Here is an 11,719-nt window from a genome sequence, read left to right as displayed (position 1 = left end):
TAACATTAATATATATATCTCGAATTCTGAAAACTCCACTTCACCACATTGCATTCTTATCGACAAACAGTGTGTATACAAAATTTAAACTGAAAAAGTAGGTAGCTGATCAGGAAGTACGTTAAAATTCAATGAAAAATTTCTATTCCCAGTGAACACTATGAGAGAATTAAATAAGGCATTATGAAAATAGAGCTAAAATAAGTAAAAAATAGAACTAAAGGGAAAATCTTATACATTATCTGATTTTCACTTTAGTATTCATGACCAAAATTATATTTCTATAAATTCATGACCAAAATTGACTTCATTCCGCGAGTTACTGTTTTCAAGTTGAGACATAAATATAATATACTCTTCACTCATAAACATATAAATTCTTGTACAGGATTATATTTTAAATATAAACTGAGTATATAAGTCGTCTAAGAAAATGGTCGTAAGTTTACTTTTATAATTTGATTTTACTCTTGCACTTTCAGTCAGAAAAATGCTTAAAAATTTTATGGCTCAGTACTGTGAGTGGAAAAAGCTGTATGAAAGAAATTCTTACTTTTTATATAGTTTCAATAAAATAATTCTTGACAGTTATAAAATAATCACTATGTCCTAATGAATAAATATTTTTATATTTTATGTGTAATATATTTTGAGTAAAATATTTTCCTCAAAAGAAAAAATATTACTAAATATTTATATGTAAATAGGTGTAAAAAGGTGAAATCATTAATCTCATTTTCAGTCCAAATGAAGAGACTTTTTTTTTTTAACTTATGTAATAATCTTGTTCTTAAACGTCTTGAAATGGCTAACAGATATAGAAAAATTGTTCTCGAACATCTTCACGTATTTACAGGAACAGGTATGAAACTCAAAATGTAAAAAAAAAAAAAAATGTTTTTGATTAGAATTCATAACTTATTTAATTAACCGTATTACCTGCAGAGTTTAACTCGTTTTATAAGCTTTTACTTTTTTTCAGTACTACCGATGTAATACGTAAACTTGAAATAGGTTTTTAGTAGAGTTAAACTAGAATATAAATTTAAAATTAATGAAGAGGTTTTGGCCCTATAGAAAGGTGAAATTAGAAATGACTCTATATTTCGAAAACAATTTCTAGTCACAACCACTACAATTTGAGTGTGCTAAAAAATTAGCAAATGCTATGGTAATTTTTACAATGGATTAAGCCCTCCCTCATAGTTATTAAGAGTACGCTATTTTACAAACTATAGTTAAAGTATTAAATTGTTTTATCTCTTTTCATTTATGTGCAGTTATCTCAATAATGAAATAGTAATTACTCAAGGATTTATATGCATTTCTCTACAGAACCTATCTCTATTCAGGTGCGTAGTCCTTATACAGATTTATCAAACCTTGACTAAATTCCTTCGAGTAGATTTATTTTCAGGCTCTGAAAATCCATTACATCTTCCACTATACTTTCAAAAATTCCATTACCGCAACTTCAGCGGCACCATTTGTATAAAATTCTACCCATCTAAATGGATGAACCACGTTGTAAAAGAAATTTTTTTCGCTTGATAGTTGATGTAAGATTCAGTAAAGTAGAAAACGTAGAAAAACTTTTACATGAGAGTTCCAAAAGGATTGCTGCTCATGCGAATTTTACTATTCTAGATAAAACACCCTAAATAAACCGCTTTTGAATTTATACCGTTCAGAAATATAAATGACCAGAACAGAATATATTTTAGAGCTTTTTGTTTGATTCATTTTGCTACAAACAAAATTTAAGTATATTTATTTAACGCAGATGAAAGCATAATTTTCAAATAGTATATATTTACTTAGTATTACGAGAAACTGAATAGATAAAATTAGTAGAACGAAAGACAAACCATAGAATTTTATAAAGTAATGAACTAAAAAAATTTTTAAAAAATGAGTTTGTGGAATCATGCAGAAAGTTACGGCCGGCATATAAAAAACATATTAGTTTATTTTTTACTATTACTATTCCTCCCTATAACACTCAACAGCCAAGGTAGCAAAACAAAAGTGATGCCTGCAAAATGTGATCCGCATGGCCATTTAACCATACATTTACAAAATTTGTATTTCTGCGAATCTGCAGTGTTTGTTACAGTACTTAATATAGATAGGAGTAAAACAGCTGTTCAAAGACTTTTATGCAAATTGTTAGTTACAATTATATCCAATAGATGGCGCTGTAATTGAAGGTTTCCAAGACCAAAGAGGACGTAAAGCTGAATGTTTTGGAGATGAATTATCATAAGCAAAATGCGGTTCGAATTTAAAGAATTTTCCTTTAAGTTGACGAGTCATTGTAAAGAACTTACATTGCCAACTGTTATATAAACTTAACTGTGCTAGCTGAAATAATATAATTATAAAACTGAGGTAATTCCTTTTTGAATGAAGTCCAGGTACTGCTGCTGAAATTGCAGAACAACAGGCACATAAAATTACGGAATTTTTTAAAAAATAAGGTTCACAATTTTTACAGTTTATAAAATATGATATTGATATGTGTGAAAAAATATTAAATAGGTCTGAAATAAATTCTAATAATTTTAAAAGTACTTTGTAAAGTCCTAATAATTCACGTTTCGAATAATTGTTTCTCACTACCCGCAAATTACCTTACGCAAATGGCAAATTAAAGAGGTTAATCTCATCATTTATCTACACCATAATCTACTGATGAGTTTAGTTTTTAAAAATAATTAAGCATTAATTTTAAAAAATAATGTTAATTTGTTGAAAAAACACATTTCACGATGTGACACTAAAACACACCATAGTTTTAGGCTATTTTTAATTATTGCCTTTATATTTCTGCGTGTTATAAGTCTGAGTCTGTATTTTAAGGATTTTTTATAGATATCAAGCGCGTAAATCTTAAAAACAGTGTTTGAGGGGAAAAAAAAAAGAAAACATTTAAAATTTCACTTTTGAGAAAAACATTTCTGTTCTATAATAATAAAATCACTCTCTCTGAGATAATTTGACACATAAAAATAATATTTAATAGTATTTAGGATGGTAAATGTAAACTAATTTGTAAAGTGATGCAAAAGGTACTACCAAGCAACAAAAATTATTAATTGTTATACTGAGATATTTAGTGCTCATCATTACAGTAGTAATAAGAATAATGGAAATCACTTATCATATTGTAAAACTTAACTGCGCATAAAGTTTGTGATAAAATTCTTAAATAAATTATTAATATTTTATATCCTATAAAAATCTCTGTACACATTTCTATAAAAAATTAATAGATACATTGTAAGGATTATGTTAATTTTATAAGCAGTTAAATTTTGAGTTAAACTTCTTTCCTGTCAAATTCTTAACTTCAACTTACTACTTCCGGCCAGAATGTAGTTTTAGAATCACGTCTGAATACATAATGAGGAGGAGCGGTATTTAACCGCGAAGTTCTGCTTGCTGAGTTAGAGAGAATCAGAGTTTCTGATTAGCGCGCGTCCGCCTTTTATTTTTGGCTACTCTCTCTCAAAGCTGTTATTACGCTCGGCCGTACTCAGGCCCTTGATAGCTTCGCAGTCATCTCGTGTTTAAGGGACCAACTCCATTAAAACTTTGATAGCTTCGGCTATATCTCTTTAGTTAGATTAGTTTTAGTTTACGTCTTAGCTTCTTAAGTTCAAGCCCAAGTGTCGGCTTTTATTGTAAGACGGAGTTCTGTTCAATCTTATTTGAATAATAAAAGGTTATTTTCCCTTCCATCTTGTTGTTTCTTGTCACACGAACTCAAGCAATTATTCGCTTAACAGTTCTTAAGATTCTTCACGTTCAACAGCAACTTGGACTTTACAAAGTGGAGAACACTACAACGTAATTATTTTTTATACAATTAAAAATTTTTCACTTTCATACACGCTGTCCTATTGTTTTTTTACTGTTTCTAATTTTGATGTATTACGTACATGTCTGCTTTTTCGGATAGCAAAAATTAAGTTATGTAAAATTTTTTCAGCTTCGATTACTCGTTGTAAATTACATTATTTTATTAATTCTGAAAAACCAAAATTTTGTATCATTTGCAATCTGCCCTTTCTTTCTTCATTAATTGCAATAATTACTCCGTTTGAAGCTATATCAACAATTCTGCTTAAGCTACTTGTTTTGAGACAAAATTTCCATACATCAGAATTAAAGAATTCGTTAAGATTTTGAAATCTACAACAAAAGTAACGACTATATACACTGGTGGCCACCCAAATTTGCAACACCAAGAAAGACAAGAGATATCACAACAAAATTTATTTAGTAGATAACATGTTGACTAAGTGTCAAATGATTAAATTTATAGACTTCTGTGAAGTGTGGTTTCTTCCAGAATCAGTAGCCACATTAGCCGCCATTGTTGGAGATCACCGCTGCCACACGCCTCGGCATTGATTCAAAGAGACTTTGGATGTGTCCTTGGGTACAGCAGACCAAGCAGCTTCCAAATGTTGCCAAAGTTGATCTGGTGTGGCAGCTTGGGATGTAATCTGGGTCAATCGCTCAGCAACCACTGACCATGTGTTTTCTATCGGCGAAAGATCCGGAAAGCAAGCCGGCCAGGGAAGCAATTCAAGCTGACGATTGACGAAGAACCCTTGGACAATGCGTGCCACGTGTGATCGCGCATTATTCTGTTGAAATATGGCTGTGGGCAAGCTCTGAAGGTAAGGAAGGGCAACTGGCTCCAACACCTCAGAGATGTAGCGCTGGCTGTTTAAAGTACCAGCAATGCGTATAAGAGGAGTGCGAGAGTGATATTCAATACCGTCCCATACCATAATACCAGGTGCAGGACCAGTGTGGCGGTGCATAACGCAGCTGTTCAGTATCCTCTCTCCACGGTGTCTCCAGACTTGAATTCGACCATCGCGGTGTTGCAGACAAAAGTGTGACTCGTCAGAAAGACAATTTCATTCCATTCTGCAGTCCACCTCCTTCTTTCATCGCACCATTGGCGGCGGAGACGTCTGTGGTTCTGCGTCAAGGGTAGACGAAGCAATGGACGTCTTGCGGACAGACCACTCTGCTGTAAACGGCGTCGAATGGTACGCGTAAGACACTGGAGGATGCGTCACAGACTAAATGTGCTGTTCTATGGTTCGTGATGTGACTGAGCGATCCGTCACTGCCATGCGCACAATGTGCCTGTTATCACGTGAAGTGGTGCACTGAGGTGGATGCGATCGAAAACGTCGGTCCGTACCCTCCTGCATCCAACGGTTACATATCCGCATTACAGTTGTTTGGTTTCGTCCAACGCGACTACCGATTTCCCTGAAAGATAATCCACACTCTTGGTAAGCCACTATCTTTCCTCTGTCGAATTCCGATACTTGATCAAACGATGATCGCTGTTTACTACGAGGCATAATTGATCGTTTAAAAAAAAAAAAACAATTGCCGAGCTTGAAATCGTGGAAAACTTCAAGCCTTAAATAACGCTTTGAAGTGGCGCCACAGGTGCGCGTGATGTGCGTCTTCGCTGAAATTTTAATCATTTGCATATCTCACCTCCGCTAATGCATGTAGTAAATTTCATGTTACTTGCATGCTTCCTTCAGGGTGTTGCATTTACGGTGGGCAGTAGTGTAAATTGCTTTCTGGCAAGTCTAATCTTTTTAAATTAGGTTAGCTGAAGTACCCGTTCTACGTCCGAAGGAAAGATTTGTTTTTAAGCATTTTTATACGCTTTAAGACTAACCATATACCACAGATCTCTACTTGTTAGGGCAGGGATTCCTAAACTTTTCCTTGCATCGACCCCTTTAAAAGAATTTGTTTGCTATATAGACCACCGTGCATTTTTCTCTACAATATAATAGTAATATAAATAATTACTCATAACTAACTTAAAGGTAGCATTTAGGCTAAGAATATGAACAAAAGTTTTGAAAAATTGCTTATTAGATTTATATTTTGCTATTTTTTGTATTTTTATAATTTTTAATTTTACAAATATAAAGGAGTTTTAAAAAACAAAATTACAGACTCTAATTGAATCAAAATCCGATTTTAAATAATGAGATTGTTGCGCTTGTTGTGTAGATGCAATTTTTTTAATGTTTGCTATAAAACTGCTTAATTTAATTCTTAAAATCACTGCGTTCCAAAATATTCAACCTGTTTTTTTGTTTTTCCAGTAAATTATCTATTTGATTAAAACCTGCTTTCACCGATAAGAAGACGAAAATGTTGGTCATGTCAATAATGTTGGTTAAGTAACAACTTGTATTTCGGGATATTTCTCTCCGATGACCTTTAAATTTAAAAAAAAAAAAAAAAAACTTAGCGTTCCCATGTTTTTGAATAAGACTTTGTATGGTATAGCTTTACATCAAAAAACAATTCATTTTCATTTTTATTTATTTGTTTTGTTTATTTATTAATTATTTTTTTTAATCAATAGAATCTTGATTATGCCAATCAATGGTCGGCGCATATTTGACTATTGACTCCCAATTGACTCCTTGCCCATTACTCATCCCCTTTAAAGGTTATTCAACCCTCAGTTTGTCAATACCGACCCCGTTGGGGTCGAGCAACAGGGAAAACTAAAACAACAGAGGTTGGAGGTAATCCCTGTGTTAGGGTTATGTTCCACATTGATAGTCTAAACACGTGGTCTACCCCATAGGTATATACTGCTATTCAGGACCCTGGAAGACAAGGTCTGGGAGAATGAAAGAATTGACAAAATTCTGTGTTTAGCACTCCTTGATATAGATGCCCACCTAAGGCCACTTGAAAATGTAAAATCCTGCATGGCACACGTCCCATGCTTCCCCAAGAACACTTATGAATTTAAAAAAGTAAATAACAATATTCAGAGGCTTATTCTCAAAGCAAGGGTTAACATAAACGCATGAAGTGACTAGGCATACTCGTGTTTCTAGTTGCCACCAACCACTTCGTTACTTCTGGGCAGCGAGCATTTACTGGCTTTTCCTTGAACGCGTTCCACCACCACCTCTTCCCTCTCAGTCCTTCTTCTCCTTCATCCCTGCAACGCCCTATACCGTTATGGCGTATTTTATCTACCGCGTTATATTATAGATTAAGAAAAATAAGCTTTTACACACAGCTCAATAAGTTATAAATTGATGAATAAAGCATGATTTTAAAGTACAAACAATCTATTATGGCAGCTAACATTTAAATCAGAGTATAAATCAGAAACCATGGCATGACGTTTGCCCTTTTTTCTAACTTAATAAATATTTGTTGAAAACCTAAAAGAATGATATCAGTTTATTCAAAATAAAATGCTCTATCCAACAAAACAAAATTATAAAAATAAATTTTGAAAAGTACACTAGAAATTCTGTTCTTCGAATAGTTTTTCATAAGTCCAAACAAGATATTTGAATAGTTTTTCATTCTCCTACTTGCCACTGCTGTTGAAGGAGAATGGTCTCTCGTGATATCATCAATGCATCAACGCATGAGTTCTTGGAAGTGCCTAGAGAACATCAAAATTAGTTCGGTACAGTACAGTTTAAAAACGCAGCCTATTTACCAACCTATTGTTGCTTTCTATCCTGTTATAAAGATGTCTAAAAAAGTAGCCTATTTAAAAACGCAGCCTATTTACCAACCTATTGTTGCTTTCTATCCTGTAATAAAGATGTCTCAAAAAGTAGTTCCCAAAAGTAACATACTGCTCTGTCATACCCTGACAAACAAGATTTACACAGGAACCTGTGTCCGAAAATGTGAGCCGTTACTGCTCGAAGGCAATGTTCGAAAACGTAGAGGGAAGAGAGGATGTCGAAAAAGGCGTTAATATAACTTTTATTAAAGAACCTAGTTAAATCATAGAAGTTTTTCAGAGTTCCTTCTATTCACCACAATGCATGCCTTACAACGTCGACGCATGGATTCACGCATCAAAATGGGCAGGTGTATCACGGACACGTGCCGCCGCTTCCAAGATTCTGGGGTCGAGATTCATGTCCGATGTTACGGTCGTCTCGTACACCATGAACTTCATGTATCCCCACAGGTAGAAATCCAGGAATGTCAAATCGGGGGATCGCGATGGCCATGCCACTGGTCCAACTCTGCAATTCAGCGATAAAGCTATGTCTATCGAGGTATTCTCGCACAGTGCTGCTAAAATGTGCAGGGGCTCCATAATGCTGAAATCATATGTTTCGGAGTGTAGCTGCTGGGACGTCAACCAGGTGGTGACAGGCGACGGAGGACGGGGACGCCTGATGTTTAACAGAGGTAAACAGGCATATGTTCCGCTCCCTTCCCTATCTAGTGGCAGCAGCTCCCAGAAGCCTCATGAGGCCACCTCGGGAGTTTATTAAAGACTTTTACGTAATTGTACATGGCCATACAGGGTCGTCTTAAGAATACATTAGTTTTGATCAATAGGCGCATGATTTGTTACATCTTGGTTTGTTAAACACTAATTACAGCACATACAAACACATACACTTACACTTGCACATATAAAGACACATACAAAATAGTTGTAAAACACATATAAAAGCACATATATAACACATATAAAACATGTAAGCACATTATAGAATAATAGAAATTAGATACTAGATTGCACACACTTATCTATTAACACATACTTATAATGAAACATGATTAAGCTCATATATAGTATACACTTACACTAAAGACACATATAGATCACATGTAAAATGCGCATATATACATAAAGCATGAAGACACACTGCAGAATATTAAATTTTGATATCAGATTGTAGTAATTACAGATGAAACTTTACGCTGTAGAATACATTATGCAATACATTATATCAGGTACACAATACTTATTTAATTTGAATAGATATGCAGCGCTTTTTATATACATAATGCTTACAGAATTGATACACAATGTAAAAACAGATACACTATGCTTGTAAAGCATTAGATATTAGAAATTATACTGCGCACAATTGTACAAACGAAATAAGACACTATACTACTATATACAACACAGTTATGGTGTACAATTATGCAAACACAATTATACTAACGTGCTAAAACGCAGAATAAAACACTATACTACCATATACAACACAATTGTGCGCAATTATATAAACACAATTATACTAACAGATTAAAAAACTATACTATTATATACACACAATTATATTACGCAGCACCATGCATGCTATGTTGTGTGATGTTTCCAAGCTATATATTTCTATGCGAAGCTATGAGATTATACAGGTAATGCAGATACAATATTGATAGATACAGATGAATTATACATTATGCGTATCTCAGATACAGTGCAGATATAATACAGATAGAGTAATACAGATATGATGTGCTGGCAATAACTGTAGTGAAGACATTATGTTATAGAATGCACGGCGCTTATTTGATATTATATTAGATGTACAGTGCTTATTGGATTAAAGTAGGTACACAATACTTTTTATATGCAAGTTGCTCACAGAACAAATACACAGTCAAAGGTCCGGCAACACTCTTTCCACAAATTGTCCGTAAAGAACTGAGTTAGTAAACCAATCCATTCTTCTCCTGCAATGTCCTCGCATGAAATGATCACCCTCTTTCATAAGCCTGCGAACATATTCCTTTATCGCATTTTCGGACACAATTTCCATGTAAATTTTATTTGTCATGACCAGCACGTCAAGTTTTGCCAACGCCCTTTTGAGACCTTATAGATTAAGAACTGTGGGAATATAATTGCTTTGATATTTTAGAACAGTGCTCTCAAACTGCATGAAGGCCAAATGCATGATCTTAAAGCAGATGACAGACCAGAATATTTTTCAACGAAATTTAAAAACATTCTTAACCCCGCTTAAAAACTTAAATATTTAATATGTAAAATTTAAAATTAACAGAACATGCATAAACAATTACAGTTACAACTCAAAGGGTTCAAGTTTATATTTATTTCCTATCTGAAGTCTATAGGTTGTAACCTGTAAGAAACTTCTGTTGCTTATAACTTTGTAATTAAAACTCGTTGACATTTAAATATTAAATTCTAGACTAACATTTACTTCAGTAATTTCAATATGTTGATAACTACTAAAATAACTTAACGTTTAACATAAGCCAGAAAACTGGAAATACCAGAATATTGAAGAACCACTAGCTGTCTTTTGGCAAATTAAATTTACTGATTGTATCAAGGTGATAAATTCTCCCACCTTACCTTGAACATAAGATCTGGCATAGAAGCATACACTGTCAAAGCAAAGTGCACGAACTTATTCGACTGGTCTTTTTTCTTCAACAGCAATCACGCACAAAAGCTCAATCCACATCACGATCTCTCTAATGCTATAAATACCATACTTGGAATACACTCTTTTGCAAACAAAAATCGAAGCACCAAGAAGGACTTTTGCGTTCTGACGAAATTTGGCATACAAAAACATCTTGATCGAACATTTATTTTTCAATGGCAGATTGTGAACAATTACAAATGTAACCCACTCCATTAATCTATACAAGGCCGGATGTGGTGGTCTCTTTATTATGGAGGCACCTAAATAGGTGGGCCACCATCGCCTTTCCTATGAAGGAACGGACAATTACAACCATGCCTTCTCCGGGATTCGAACCCAGGCCCTTCGGCATCGCAGTCAGCTTCTCTGACCACTACACCGACTGGGCGGCTCTTGAGCGAACATTCAAATGATCAAAGTTTTAAGGCAAATGAACAGGAATCGCTATCATAGCGCGCATTTCTAGTGCGCAATTCGCAAAGTATAAAACCAGTAAAAGTGGCGAACAATTTATGGGTTTTTTTTTTTTTTTTTTTTTTTTTTTTTTTTTTTTTTTGTTGCTGCCATTGTAATTCCGTAAAGAAGCAACTAAAGATGCCATTATGACGATATCGAAGACCTTACAGACAACTAAACGACTTCAAATGTGGTCGCATTGTAGGGTTACGTGAGGTTTGGTGGTCATACCGAGCAAAAGGCCGCCACCTGCAGCATACAGACACTGCTGTGCAAAGATGTTGGCAGCAATGGTTGCTACAAGGAAATTGCCGACGAAATGAAGGCTCTGGAAGGCCAAGGATCACAAATGCGAGGCAAGATAGGATGATTGTTCGCCAAGCCCGAACCGCCCCAAAGGTATCGACCATTCAATGCGCTACATTCACGTCTATACCTCCCGTGGTAGCGCCATCTCACGGCGCTTGTCTGTGGTGGGGTTACGCTCACAGAGGGCGGAGTTGTCTGGAGTGGTTTTGCAACCGATCATCATGGCTGCCATCAGACTGGCATCGATCGTATAGTGTCCAGCGATGAATCCCGCTTCACTCTTGAAGCAGATGATCACCATGTTCGTGTCTGGAGAGGACGGGGCCAGCGGTCCCAATAAGCCTTTGTTTTACAAAGGCATACAGTCATAACCCCTGCTGTGATGGTGTGGGGAGCTATTTCTTATGACAGCAGGTCATCTTTAGTCATCCTCCGTACATCTTTAACAGCTCAACGATATGCTGATACGATCCTGCAGCCGGATGCATTACTCTTCATAGCACATCATCCTGGGGCCATTTTCTAACAAGATAATGCCAGGCCACATACCGCTCACATACCTCTGCACTGTCTCCGCGCGGTTGATACTCTTCCTTGGCCAGCAAGGTCTCCAAACATTTCACTAATCAAGCATGTCTGGACATGGTAGGCCGCCAGATTCGGGCACCACAAAATATCTAATATAT

Source organism: Stegodyphus dumicola, chromosome 7 (assembly GCF_044657685.1).
Source record: "Stegodyphus dumicola isolate Sdum_Otavi_A_Nest chromosome 7, ASM4465768v1".
NCBI classification, from domain to species: Eukaryota; Metazoa; Arthropoda; class Arachnida; order Araneae; family Eresidae; genus Stegodyphus; species Stegodyphus dumicola.
Note: the sequence above shows the minus strand (reverse complement) of the source record.